Source organism: Panthera onca, chromosome B4, assembly GCF_046562875.1.
Source record: "Panthera onca isolate mPanOnc1 chromosome B4, mPanOnc1 haplotype 2, whole genome shotgun sequence".
In the NCBI taxonomy this organism is placed as follows: Eukaryota; Metazoa; Chordata; class Mammalia; order Carnivora; family Felidae; genus Panthera; species Panthera onca.
Genome location: NC_138345.1, coordinates 14,530,440 through 14,543,764, shown reverse-complemented (window position 1 = coordinate 14,543,764; position 13,325 = coordinate 14,530,440). Strand labels below are relative to the sequence as shown.

Sequence of the window (13,325 nt, the reverse complement as noted above, 5' to 3'; positions counted from 1 at the left end):
CATTTCAAACATTTACATTTAAAGTAATTATTGACAGATATGTACTTATTACTATGGAGACAAAGTATGAGCCAGGAAGTTCCTGAGCACCCCACACCAGGGGTGGCCTAACAAGCCACCCATTTGAAGTGATACAGACCTGGAGCCTTCCCAGTGCAATGGCTAGAGTTGTAGAACCAGGGGTGTTCTAGTGTGTGCCATGTTGGGACCGTATAGGTAGAATGGTGTGGTCAAGGTGCCTGGGATCACTGAGGCAGTGGGCTGGCTATAGTGTCTAGAACCCTGCTCTTGTCCAGTCTACCAAGGTGGAGGGGGAACATAAACTGTAACATTCACCAGCTCCTCCAACCCAGAGAGAGTTCCAGCAGCTCCCCCAACACTTGGCATAATTCTAGCCCTAGTTCCTTTATATTGCTCTTTTAAGATACAGATTTTTTTTTTCTGTGCTCCAAGGCATCCAGGGCTAGTGTGGGCTAGGGACCAAGTGTTCACCAAGGCAGCAGGTACAACTATGGCATCCAGAACCCTGCTTCAGTTTGCACTCTGAAGGTGGGAAGGGGAGGAGCATACACCATGGTGTTTGCCAGCCCTTCCAACCTGGAGAGAGTACCAGCAGCTCTCCCACCACTGGGTGGAGTTCTAAGAATGACTCTTTTAAATACTAGTTCCTCTCTTAAACTATGCTTTTTTTTTTTTTTTTTTTTTTTTTCTGTGCAGAGACAGGGCCAGGGTGGGTGAATCTGCACAAAGTCCCTCAGTACTGTCCCTCCCCACTGCAAATCCAAGTGTTAGAGGTAGGGATTCCCTTCATTACCATGTCTTTGTCTCTCTCCATGTTCTCTATGTGATCTATCTTATGTTGTGCAGAAGCTGTTTGGTCAGCCCTCAGTTCTTCTTTAAGAGGAACTACTCTATAAATAGTGTGGATTTGGTGTGTCTGTAGAGAAGGTGAGTTCAGGGTCTTTCTATGTTGCCATCTTGGACTGGAAACACACCCTCACGCCATGTATTTTATTTTTATTTAGCAACATTTACATGGCACTTACCCTGAGCCACCATTATTTAGGTGCTTACAAATGTTCACCCATTTACAGTTGTGTTCACAATTTTAAACAACTTTAAACTCTCATTTTACTGGTGAGAAAATTGAGAGACAGTGAGGTACATTCTCAAAGTCACATGGCAAGGGCTAACCTAAAACTTGGCATTTTATACCTAGCTAAATTAGCACTTACAATTAATGACAAAATAAAGACATTTTTGCAAATATTTAGTGTCCACAAAAATCCTCTCTTTGGAAGAATTCAGAAAAGATATGTGGTAGGAAGTAAGAAGTTAAATCCAAAAAGAAATGGTAAACAAATAAAGTGGTAACCATGCAAGTAAATCTAAATAAACTTTAACTAAATAAACTTAAACTTTAACTTCTAAGTTTTACTTTAACTTATTTAAAGAAATAAACATAATTTAGAGATTACATAAACAAGTGAGAACTAAATATCAGATACTACCACTACTTATATTAACTCAGATCATTACTTATAGCTAAAAGTATAATTTTCCAGATACATATAGCAATTCCAAATGTGTGAACACCTAATATATAATAATACATAAAGCATTATCTGTCACAACAAGAAAATATTGACAAATCCTCCTGAACAGTGGGAAATTTAACGTTTTCTCTAAATGTTTGAGCAACTAGATTTTTTAAAAAGTTGTTTAGACTATGGATGGATACAACAATGAATTAGTCCCTTAATCTATTACTAACACATAGTATGATATACTAAAAAATCAGGGAGCAGATACTCCTCTCATTCATGGATGAAACTTTTTTAAAAGTTGACCATGGACTGAGCCTAAAAGCAAGTGTTACCAAATGCTACAGTATCAGGATCACAATATGTTGTTCACTAAGAAAAAATATAATTAAACTTGAAATTAATAACAAATAGATTAAGAAATACTTGAAGATTTAAAATTTACTTAGAAATAATAAATTGAGGGAGAGAAATGAGAATGTTAACATATTTGAATTGAATGATGATTATGAAAATACCAAATATCAAAGCTTGTTTAATTCTTAGGAATTTTGTAGTACTATATACTGTATTAGAATGCATCAGATAGATTAAAAATAATGAAACTAACCATGTAACTCAAAAAAATTAGAGGGGCACCTGGGTGGCTCAGTCAGTTAAGAGTCTGACTTTGACTCATGTCATGATCTCACAGTTCGTGGGTTTGAGCCCTGCATCAGGCTCTGTGCTGACAGCTCAGAGCCTGGAGCCTGCTTCAGATTCTGTCTCCTTCTCTCTCTGCCCCTCCCCCACTCCTCCCTCTCTCCCTCTCTCTCTCTATCTCTCTCTCTCTCTCTCTCTCTCTTTCTCTCTCTCTCAAAAATAAATAAAACATTTAAAAAGTTTAAAATAGAAAAAAAAAGAACAAAAAATAAACAGAAGATAATCATTTTGCAAGTCCTAATGAAGTAATTGATTCAGGCAAAGATTTTTAGTGGATGCCAAACCATTAGGTAAAAAGTTGACAGAAAATGGAATTGATACAGAGCAAAAGTCGAGCCCACAGATTCCTTGCTGGTGACACCTTCCACCATTAGTCAATGTTAGCAAAATTCAAAATTAGACAGCCTTTTGATGTGATGTAATAAGCAGCACATAGTATTATTCTTAAAATACACTTGCAAAAAAGCATCTTGCCATCTAAATAATGTATTCAGATTAAATCAAATAAAATCTTTACACCAAAACTTCCAAGTAATAGGCAATACCAAAACCTACAGTGATACCAAATACCAAATGCCAAAACTATAAGTCAAACAATCCCTGAAGGAATCATGACATACATTTTAAAAATCAAATGTTCTAAAGGAAAATTGATCCATTCTCTTCAAAAAGCTAGTGTCACGAAAAAGAAAAGAGGGGAATGTTCTATATTAAATTCTCCTTTAGAGAAATACCTTATATTATCACTGATTGAATCATGGTCTGAAGAATCTAGGTTTCAAAGGCATTGTATGAACTACTGGAGACATATGGAGACATAATATTAAATTATTTAATGGAATTATTAATTATCTTAGGTGTGATAATACTGTCGTGTTTATGTAGAAAAGTATCTTCATTTTAGAGATGCATACTGAAATAATTAGGAGTATATTGTTATGATATCTTTAATTTATATTCAAAATGTACCAAAACAGATGAAACCAGTGATTTAATTGTTAAATCTAGGAGATAGGTGCTTATAATTCCTTCTTTTTGTGTGTGTTTGAAATTTTTTATCATAACAGATTTCAAAAATAAAAACCAAAGAAAACAGAAGCAGCCTCAGGGATCTGCTTTTCTTTGCTAATGTGAACCAGACCTCCATTCTTCTAGGTCCCAGCCTCACCTAAAGCTGCCTCCCAATGTTGCACAATGTGTGGCACCAAAAGATTTAGGGGCAGAGGTCATTCATCCTTCAGCAAGCATGACATCCTGCTGAACAGAAGCCCCACGAGTGATCACGACACTAATTCAATCTGATCATACACCTCTTCCTGCTCTGGTTTTATGATCAGCATTTCAATATGAACTTTGAGTCGGGCAAATTTGGACAGCTCCTACTTGAGACAACCAAGAAAGATGGGGAGGCATTCTGAGATTAAAAGCAGATGGAACCAATTTTCCTATCCAGTTTTACCATTGCTGACTTGGTTTAAAACCTGCAGAACATTTCTTTTCTGGCTGTCTCATTCTATCCAGTTTATGAGCTTTACCCAACAGAAATTGCCATTCTTCTTCCAGAATAGAGAAAAAGAATTAGATTATTATGTTGGTAAAAATTAAGCAGCTCAATTTCATATTCATTTATTTGGCCTCAGTCTATCCAAAAGATATTCAGGAAATGCTGTGAGGGACTCATAGGTAGGTGAGACTTAGATGGAAGTGTAAGTGACTGTAGGAGGGAAAGGTCTTGAGCATGAAAGGCAAACCTTGCTACAGAAATCCAGAAAAAAAAAAAAATGGCTATCTATAGAATGAAACATGGGACAGGCTATGAATAACAACAGCTTTGTTTCTATCTTATTCGCCCTCTGATTTATTTTTCTTGCCTTGCTGACTATGACCTCCTTTACTATGTTGAATAAAAGTGATGATAGAAGGCATCTTTTTCTTGTTGCCAATCTAAAAGGGAAGCTTTTCTAGTTTCTCCACTAAGTAAGATGTTGCCAAAGGCTTTATTATATTTGGTTCCTATGATGGATGCTATCAGTTTCAACCAAGATTCTTTTCATGGAGCCAGTCAATACAACCATCCTCTCGCTATTGGAAATTACTGACAGTTAAAGTTTGCAGCTGCCTTTTTCCACAAAGAATTATCCTTGATCAAATTGGAGCCACTGGGGCAACCAGTGTCTACTGACTGACGTCAGATTACAAAGACTGACCACTTTGTAAGTATCATTGAGACATTGAAGAAACAAAATGACAGGCTCATACTTATTAATTGGCAGTCTAAGACAAAGTATGAGACTCAAAATTCTCCTTGGCAGCATTAAAAATAGTTTTGGGAGTAAGAGAGTAAATAAACCTAAAAGCCAAATATAAAATTTATTTGTGAAAGTATCAGAAATTCAGAGGAGGCCAAATTCTCCTTGCCTAGGTTGGGGATCTCATAATAAAGTGGGATCCCAAGACTTGGAATGGGGATATCCAGCCTCACGTCCTCTCTATACATGCCTATTCACAGACAGCTTGGATATCTTCCCATTTTGGCAGTTGGCTTTCCACAAAGTGGAAGAAGAGATCATGCAAAAACTGTAATACCTTTCATGACCTAGTTTTGGAAAATAGATACCATCACTTCCACAATACTGTGTGGGTCACACAGTTCAGTTCCATTTAGTGTGGGAGGAAACTATTTAAGGGTATGAATATCAAGAGGCATGAATCATGGTTGCCATAATGTAGGCTGAGTCCCACAGACTACCTTTTGGCTTTAATAATTCAAGTCTCTCCCACACATGAATTCTCATAAAGTCTCATACCCTTGCAGCATCAGCTTGAATCCTATGGGTCTCATCATCTAAATTAGGTAAAGTATGTATGAGCTTCCTTGAATGTAATTTACAAAGACTGGTGAACTAAGAGACAGTTTATCTGGCCTGACACCCATCAGAATTGTGAGGCAGGGATAGGATAACCAGAGTAGACTCTTCCATCAGAAACTGGTAAAGGAGGTCCACAGGAGTTGTAGGTCCATAGCATTTCTAAAATCTAAAATGACACATCAGACACACGTTGATATTTCCTCAATTAGGATTTAAGTCTTGGGAAAGACTCATTGTAGTTCTGAATCTGTTCTCTGACCTTTTGGTTCTACCCTTCCTTGACCATAAAAGATATCTCATGTTTGCAACCCCACCTGGGTTGTGTTCTCAGCCTTCTTCCTATATAAATTTGAGGAGTCAAAGATCAATTTGTATTTTTTATTGTCTCTTTTCCTTTTAGTTCAAATTGGCACTGTTTCCATAAGTATATTATCTCTTAAATTAGACGTTAGTGTTTTGTGGGTTTTTTTAGTTTTTTACTTAAATTCCAGTTAGCTAACACACAGTGTAGTATTAGTTTCAGACGTACACTGTAGTCATTCAACACTTCCATACCAGAGATGAGTCCACAACTATATGGTCAATTAATTCTCAACAAAGCAGGAATGAATATCTAATGGGAAAAAGCCTCTTCAATAAATGGTGTCAGAAAACCTGGATAGCAACATGCAAAAGAATGAAACTAAACCCCTTCTTTACACCATACACAAAAACTCTTCTGCTGTGGTTGGCTCACTTTGCCCCTGGTTTTCTGGATCCAGCGTGTGAAAGGCCACCGTTTTGTTGACTCTGATTTCTTCAGGCTGCACAGTATTGGGATGGGGCTGGGGGGTGGGGTGGGGGAGGGAAGTCAGGTGAATAAAAGAACAGACATATCTGGTCAGCAGGACATAGGTACAATGGCATCATCCATCCGAGCTCTGTGACTGGGAGTCCGTTTGCCCCCCACTGCCTCTCAAATTTCTCTAAAATAAAAGAATGTGCATGAAGTACTCAGCACAATGCCTGGCATGTACTAAGTGCTGAATTAAACTGGGGCTATCTCAGTATCAATGTCCCAACTGAAGTTCTCCTTCCATGGTGGACTGCTGTTGTTTATGCATTTCCAGAGCACATTCTCCTTTAAGCTGACATTAATGCATACATTTTCCTTTGGAGACAGAGTCTCCTCCATGGTGTGCTGGTAAATATTTGACATCCTGGTCTCTAGGAATAAAAGATCCTAATTTGTAGCACTGGCGATTTCCATCCTGCGAATATCCCTGCTATGGTAGATTTCTAGCTACCAGCATCAGACAGTGCAGAAATTGGAAGTTGCAGACACACCGGCTCTGGGGAGCTGCGCCATGCATTCTCCAGGACCCTACCGGGGCTTCTTCCCATTGGTGCCACACTGACCCTGGTCCTGACTGGTGGTGGAGGTCCCACTTTCACACTGGCTCACCCATATGGCCCGGAAGTGGGTGCTGACTATTGAGAAGAAACCTTAGATCCACATGGATCTCTCTGTAGGGCTACTTGGGTATCCTCATAACACAGCAGGTAACATCCCCTAAGAAAGCAAGGAAGTACTTTCATGACCTTGCCTTGGAAAGATTTCTCTCCTCAATGTGATGGAAGTACAGAAATGCAGGAATAGCAGGGGGGAGAGAATCACGGGGGACAGTCTTGGAATCTGGCTACTACACATGACGTCATGTTAATTGGACCTGATAACTAAGAAATGGCAAGGATAGTTGACCCTTGAACAACACAGGGTTTCAGAGGTGCCGACCTCTCATACAGTTGAAAATTTTCATATAACTTTCAACTCTTCAAAACCCCAACCACTAAGAGCCTACTGTGGGCTGGAAGACTCACCAATAACATAAGCAGTCAATTACCACACGTTTTGTATGTTCTATGTATTATATACTATATTCTTATGAAAAAGCCAGCTAGAGAAAAGAAAACGTTATTAAGAAAACCATAAGGGAAAATGTACAGTACTGTAGTATATCTTAAAAATCCACATATTTAAGTAGACCTGTGTGGTTCAAACCTATGTTGTTCAAGGACCAACTGTACTCTAGATGCCTGGTAAGACACGTGCTCCAGAGGGTAAGAGAGAAACGCTACAAAGATTCAGGGGCCCAGCAAATCAGTGATACATTTCTGGGTTCAGTGTTTTGAGCATTTCTGGACTTGCCTCCAAAATAAAGGACAAGTTATGTACCTTGTACCTCTAACCACTAAGAAAGAAGAACGATGCTTAGTAGCCTTCATTATGCTTCAGAGGCGGTACATTCCACACTCGAGCACAATATTCTGTCTCGCTTATCACGTGCCGCATGAATTCTTGAGTGGGGCTGAATGCAAAAAGATACCTGACTGCAAGGTCAGGCTGCAAGGAAAGCAACTCTTTCCCTTCCTCTATACAATCCTACAGACCTGGGGGCTCCCAAGATACCCTTTGGAGAGAAAGAAGCTGGACAAACCCCTAACAATCCTCAATAGGAAAGTTGCAGCATAGAACAAAGGCTATTTCCTCATTTGTCCTCAATCTCAGTGTGCTCCCTGCGGTTTTACCAACTTCCTGGTTAACTCTCAGTTTGTCTTTGCGGTTGATATTTCCTCTGCCTGAAATATTTTTGCATTGTATATATTGGCTCACTCTCTCATTTCTCTGCTTACAGGCCACTTTATCATGACTTAGGGAAGGACTACATAAAACTGCAACCCCTACTGTTCACGCAGCCCTCTATCTCCCTTCTCTGCTTTATTTTCTCGGGAGGATTTAATGTATCGTACTATATACTTCCCTTATCTGGCTTTTTTTGCATGTGATCCACATTAGAATGTGAATTTGATGAGGGTAAGAATATTTGTCAATTTTTTAACTGCTGGATCCCCAATATATAGAGAAAAGAGCCGGTATAGTAGACAGTAAGTAAATACTTATTAGACGGATAAATGGTAGACCCCCAGTTTTAGTGAACATCTAACGAACAACTTCATTTTAATGCTCGAGAGACACCAAGCATTATCTGTCATTCACTACGATAGGCAGGAGACTACCTCCATCCGAAGATATTCATGTCTTAATCCCTGGAACTTGTGCAGATTACACGGAAATGGGGAATTAGGTTGCAGATGAAATTGAAGTTGCTAAGTAACTGACCTTAAACTAAGGAAATCGTTCCAGAGCAGCCGAGTGGGCTCAGTGTAATCACAAGAGTCCTTAAAACTGGAAGAGGGACAACAGGAGGAGCTTAGAGTGGTGTGATGTTAGAAGAACTCAACTAGCTTTTGCTGGCTTGAAAGATAGAAGGGGGTAACAAGCCATGGAATGTAGGCAGCTTCTAGAACCTGGAAGAGGCAAGGAAAGGAACCCTTCCCAAAGCCTACAGAAAGAACAGCCCTGCTAATGCCTTGGCTTTATCCTGGTGAGACTCTTGTTAGACTTAGGATCTTCAGAAGTAAGATGACACATTTGTGTTGTTTAAGCCAGTAAATTCTCTGGTAACTTGTTATGACTGCAGTGGAAAACTAATACACTTTCTTCCTCTTCTCTTTTGATCTGCTTATTCTCTGACACTCTATTACCAAAAACACAGTTTAATACAGTGGTCATAGCTTCCTTTCAGGAGCAGAGTCAGCATCCTCAACTCCAGTTTCTATACAGCGGCTTCAGGAAACTTCAGCACTCAGAAGACAAACTCTTCCTTCTTTATTCCTGTTTCCATATCTGGAAACAAGCACACCTATAGGTCTGACCCCCCTTTGTGTTTCTGTTCTGTTTGTGATCCCAACAGAGATGCTAATCTTGTATTTAAGCGTAGTTAAGTTTCATTAAATTTTGAATGTCACCTACCTTCCTTAGTAAATCTCCAAGTTTCACCCATTCTATTTCTAAAACGGCCATGGGATTTACTGCTCAGTGAAATTGCCAACGGCACCATTCCACTTTATGCCCTAAGCATCTCATCATGGATTATTGCAGTAACTTCCTAACTGGTTCAGCCACTTCTCATTTGTAATCATTGTCCTCACTGCATACTGCCAGTTATAATCATAAGATATAAAGATGATGTTAGCACCACACTGTTGAAAAATCTTAACTAGCTCTTGTTATATTTAAAGTTCATAGCATTGAGGACTGAGTAGTATTAAGGCCACAGATCTAGAATCAAATCACCTGTGCTCTGAAATGAGTTTGTGCACAGGTTCTGGGTCAGAAAAATCTGGGTGTCCATCCTAGTTTCTCCATTCACTGCATGATTCAGGGCAAGATTTTTATCCTCCTAAGAGATCATAGTTCTTATTCCAGAGTCATGAGGGTTCTGTACTGTAACACATGTAAATTGTTTAGTATAGGGACTGCCATAAAATGTGATCAATAAATATTAGCTGCTTAACTATGTAAGACAGTATGTTAAGATTCTGGCCCTTTATATTAGTCTTCTCAGGCTGCCATAACAAAATTCCAGAGATTGGCTGACTTAAATAACAGAAACTAGTTTTCTCGCAATTTTTGGAGGCTGCGAGTACAAAGATCAAAGTTCCATCAGGGTTGGTTAATGGTGACACCTCTCTTTCTGGCTTACAGACAGCCACTTTCTTACTGTGTCATCACATAGCCTCTTGCCGGATGCATGTGGGATCTCTGGTGTCTTTCTGCTTTTATTAGGACACCAGTTCCATTGGGTTAGGGCCCCATCTTTATGACCTCATTTACCTTAATTATGTCTCCAACATATGGATTTGAAGGGGACGCAATTCAGTCTATGGCACCCTCCTTTATCTGACATTCCTGACTCATCTCTCTCTAGGGATACAAATGCCAGGCTCCTGCCATAATAGCATTTCATGCCAAAAAGGCACATCCTCCCTTTTTTCTCTGGTCAAAATTATACCCAGTTCAAATGTGTAAGTAACTCATCTTCCATGTTTGCTCCTATGGTCTTTTGGTCAAACCATTAACATAGCTAACATAAGAATGGTATTTTTCAATTACATATTTCTTTCACATAAAATGTTTTCTGTTAAATCTCATAATCATTGTATGATGTAATTATTGTTAATGACCTTCTTTCATGAATGTGGCAACTTAGCCTCAAGGACATTGTTTATTCATCCTATAAAATTGAGAACATTAAAAAATGTGCTTGTTTGTAGAGGATGGTACTATTCATTGACCATGAACCATAGAAAGAGGAGCTGATTTTATGGAAAAAGACGTTTTATTTGACACACAATGAGTTTGAGGTGTCTATGACACATCCAAGTGTGCAAATATTACGTACTCATTTAACATAGCCAGTCTTGGACTAATATATATTTTGGAATTTGATCTTCTCATTTCATAATGTTAGCCCAAGTAAGTGGTAAGGGACAAATAACCTCTTTTATTCTATGTGTTAGTGGAGAATAATGCTAAGTCATTTGTTTATTCTATATACATGCTCAACATTCTTTTTCTTCTCACTTTTTCCATATTTTTTAATTTCTAAACAGTGTTTTTTCTTAAATCATAGAAGGGGACAGGATCTGAAATAAATGGCATCCTAAGAGATGATCTAAAGTTAGTCCTTTTAATTTATTGATGAAGAAGCACAGTATAGTTTAAATGATTCATCCAAGGCCATAGTTAGTAGTCACATAAGTAACATTCATATTTCCTTTTTTAAAGTTTGTACCTCTTAATCATATTCATAATCATAACATTCATGTTTTCTCATTCCAATCAGAAGCCCATTCCATTATACCAGTGATTCTCAACCTAAACTATGTGAGAAGATCAGTGAATAAAGTCATTCAAATGTCTTTTAGCCCTGAATACAATCCTCTCTCTTGAAGAGTTGAGGTGAACAACTGTTTTATTTTTCTATTTTTCATTTATTAATGTTTATTTATTTAATTATTTTGAGAGGAGGAGAATCCAGATGGAGAGAGGGAGATAAAGTATCCCAGGCAGGCTCCATCATGTCAGCACAGAGCCCCATGCGGGACTGGAACTCAGGAACCATGAGACCATGACCTGAGCCGAAATCAAGAGTCGGATATTTAACTAACCAAGCCACTCAAGCACCCCATAACTGTTTAACTTTCCTTAACCCAGATTTTAATCATAGGATCCCCTTTCTACCATGCATTAATGCCAGTAGAAAATGCTTTGGGAAATGATGCAGTATGCCATACTTGGGAATGACAATGGTGGGCTTAAATGCTTGGTAGGAAAATTATCCTGCCAAGATGAGGTCAGGCTAAAGGAAAGGAAAGAATTTCATTTGTTTGATAGATTTATGCTGTTACTGGAAGACATAGGGCCCATAAATAAAATAGCTTTCTTAGTGAATAAGTATGGGATTATTTGATCAACTCACCTGGAATGTATTAACCACATTATAGTGTAGGTTTTTTCAACGATATGATTTCTCTTAGATAACCGGAATGCAAATACACTAAATGACAACTAAGAGGGATTCCAGTTGGACAAATATTCTTTCCGTGGTGATTGCTAGGAGCAAGGTAACGAAGTCATTGTGCTTTGTTTGACAGGGAAATTTGGGGAAAGACAGGAAACTAAGCCCAGAGTTAGGGGTTTGATAGAGTAATTCTGCTGCTGTGAACTAGTAAAGACTGCTAAAGGGAATTAATCATGATGGAAATCTCAGCCTAGTTTTATGGCTGTGCCCTGACTTGAATTTGAACGAAAGAGAAATATTACTAATAAAATTTACATACGAGCAGAATGTTTCTGATTTTTCAGGACTTTCTTTTAGGACTAAAGATCATTCATGCAACCTGTGTACATCTTAACGATACACATCACTTTCACCAAAACCATAGACGGTCCTAAGAAAAAATATGTGTGAAAATATGGAGCAATATAAATACTTCAAAGTAAATGTACATAATTTTCAAGTTATTATAATAAGAGAAACTCATTATTATACTGTGCCAGATATAAATGCAACAAACTTGACTGCTTCCAAAATGTATTATGTTTATGTATAATTACTGAATAAGAACATTTGAAACGAATATTAATTTGCATTTCTATTGTAGTTTAAGTAAGTTCACATTTTAGATGTTATAACTAATGAATTAAGCAACATAAATAATTTAACATCAAATAGTCCTTGTTAAAAAGATGTCCTGCTAATTTAAAATTTTTAAACGCTGCAAATGAAGAATATAACCTAAAAGTGGAAAGGACATATCAATGTGCTGAAGATTTTGTCAGCTCGTTGTAGCTGTAAACTTAGAAAAATCACAGATCAAGAAATATTCTGTTTTTAAAATTATGTTTTGAAAGTATAGCCTTACCCCATATGTATAGAGAGTTAATCAAATGTATAACTACTATCTGTATATTAATGGAAAGAAAACAATTGTGGCCAACACCTCTGAACTTAGAGGTCTGCCTCTTACACACTCTATGAACATAGACCCTTCTATGTCTTTCAGGAAGTGAAATAATCCTGTAAATTGTAAACCACCAAGCAAATAATAGATGTTTAACTGGACTTAATACTACTTCTCCTGATCCCTAATGTGCTAAAAGATAACGAATTGTTAAATTCCAGTAAAGGCAAATATCATTCCTTCAATGAATACTTACTGATATCCAACAATGTTCAATGCTCCATACTAGGTGCTATGAGTAAGACAAGTCCTTGACTTCCATAAACTTATATCCCAGGAGAGTAATTGTTTTTTTTTTTTTTAATTTTTTATTTATGTTTGAGAGAGAGAGAGAGAGAGAGAGAGAGAGAGAGGGGGAGGGGCAGAGAGAGAGAGAGAGGGAGACACAGAAACTGAAGGAGGCTGGAGGCTCTGAGCAGTCAGCACAGAGCCCCGCGTGGCTCTAACCCATGAACTGGGAGATCATGACCTGAGCCAAAGTCAGAGGCTTAACCAACTGAGCTACCCAGGTGCCCCTCAGAAGAGTAATTCTTTGCAATTACAAGGATGACAGTAACTGCCATGAGTAAGTTACACATGAGTTACCATGAAATTGCAGAAGCTAAAATTTGTACTTCAGATTTTAATGACTGGAGTCAGCTTTATTACAAAATGGCATTCATACTGTGTCTTGAAGAATGAGTGAGATTTGGTTTGCAAAAATAGGGGAAAGAGAGTTCCAAAGGGAATAAAAATTAGGAGGGCTATAGATATGGCTCAGGCACTACAGCAAAGACTGTTGCAGTTCGGAATAAAGGAT

General features: G+C 38.1%; 1 long non-coding RNA gene across 1 annotated transcript in view; it reads right to left on the bottom strand.

Annotated features, from left to right (window-relative positions):
- Positions 1-8,402, bottom strand: part of LOC144616836 (uncharacterized) — a 43,338-nt gene extending 34,936 nt beyond the window's left edge. Inside the window, exon 1 of the long non-coding RNA XR_013556575.2 lies at positions 8,277-8,402. This is a non-coding gene — a long non-coding RNA (uncharacterized LOC144616836). The remainder of the gene's footprint in view (positions 1-8,276) is intronic.
- Positions 8,403-13,325: the final 4,923 nt, after the last annotated feature.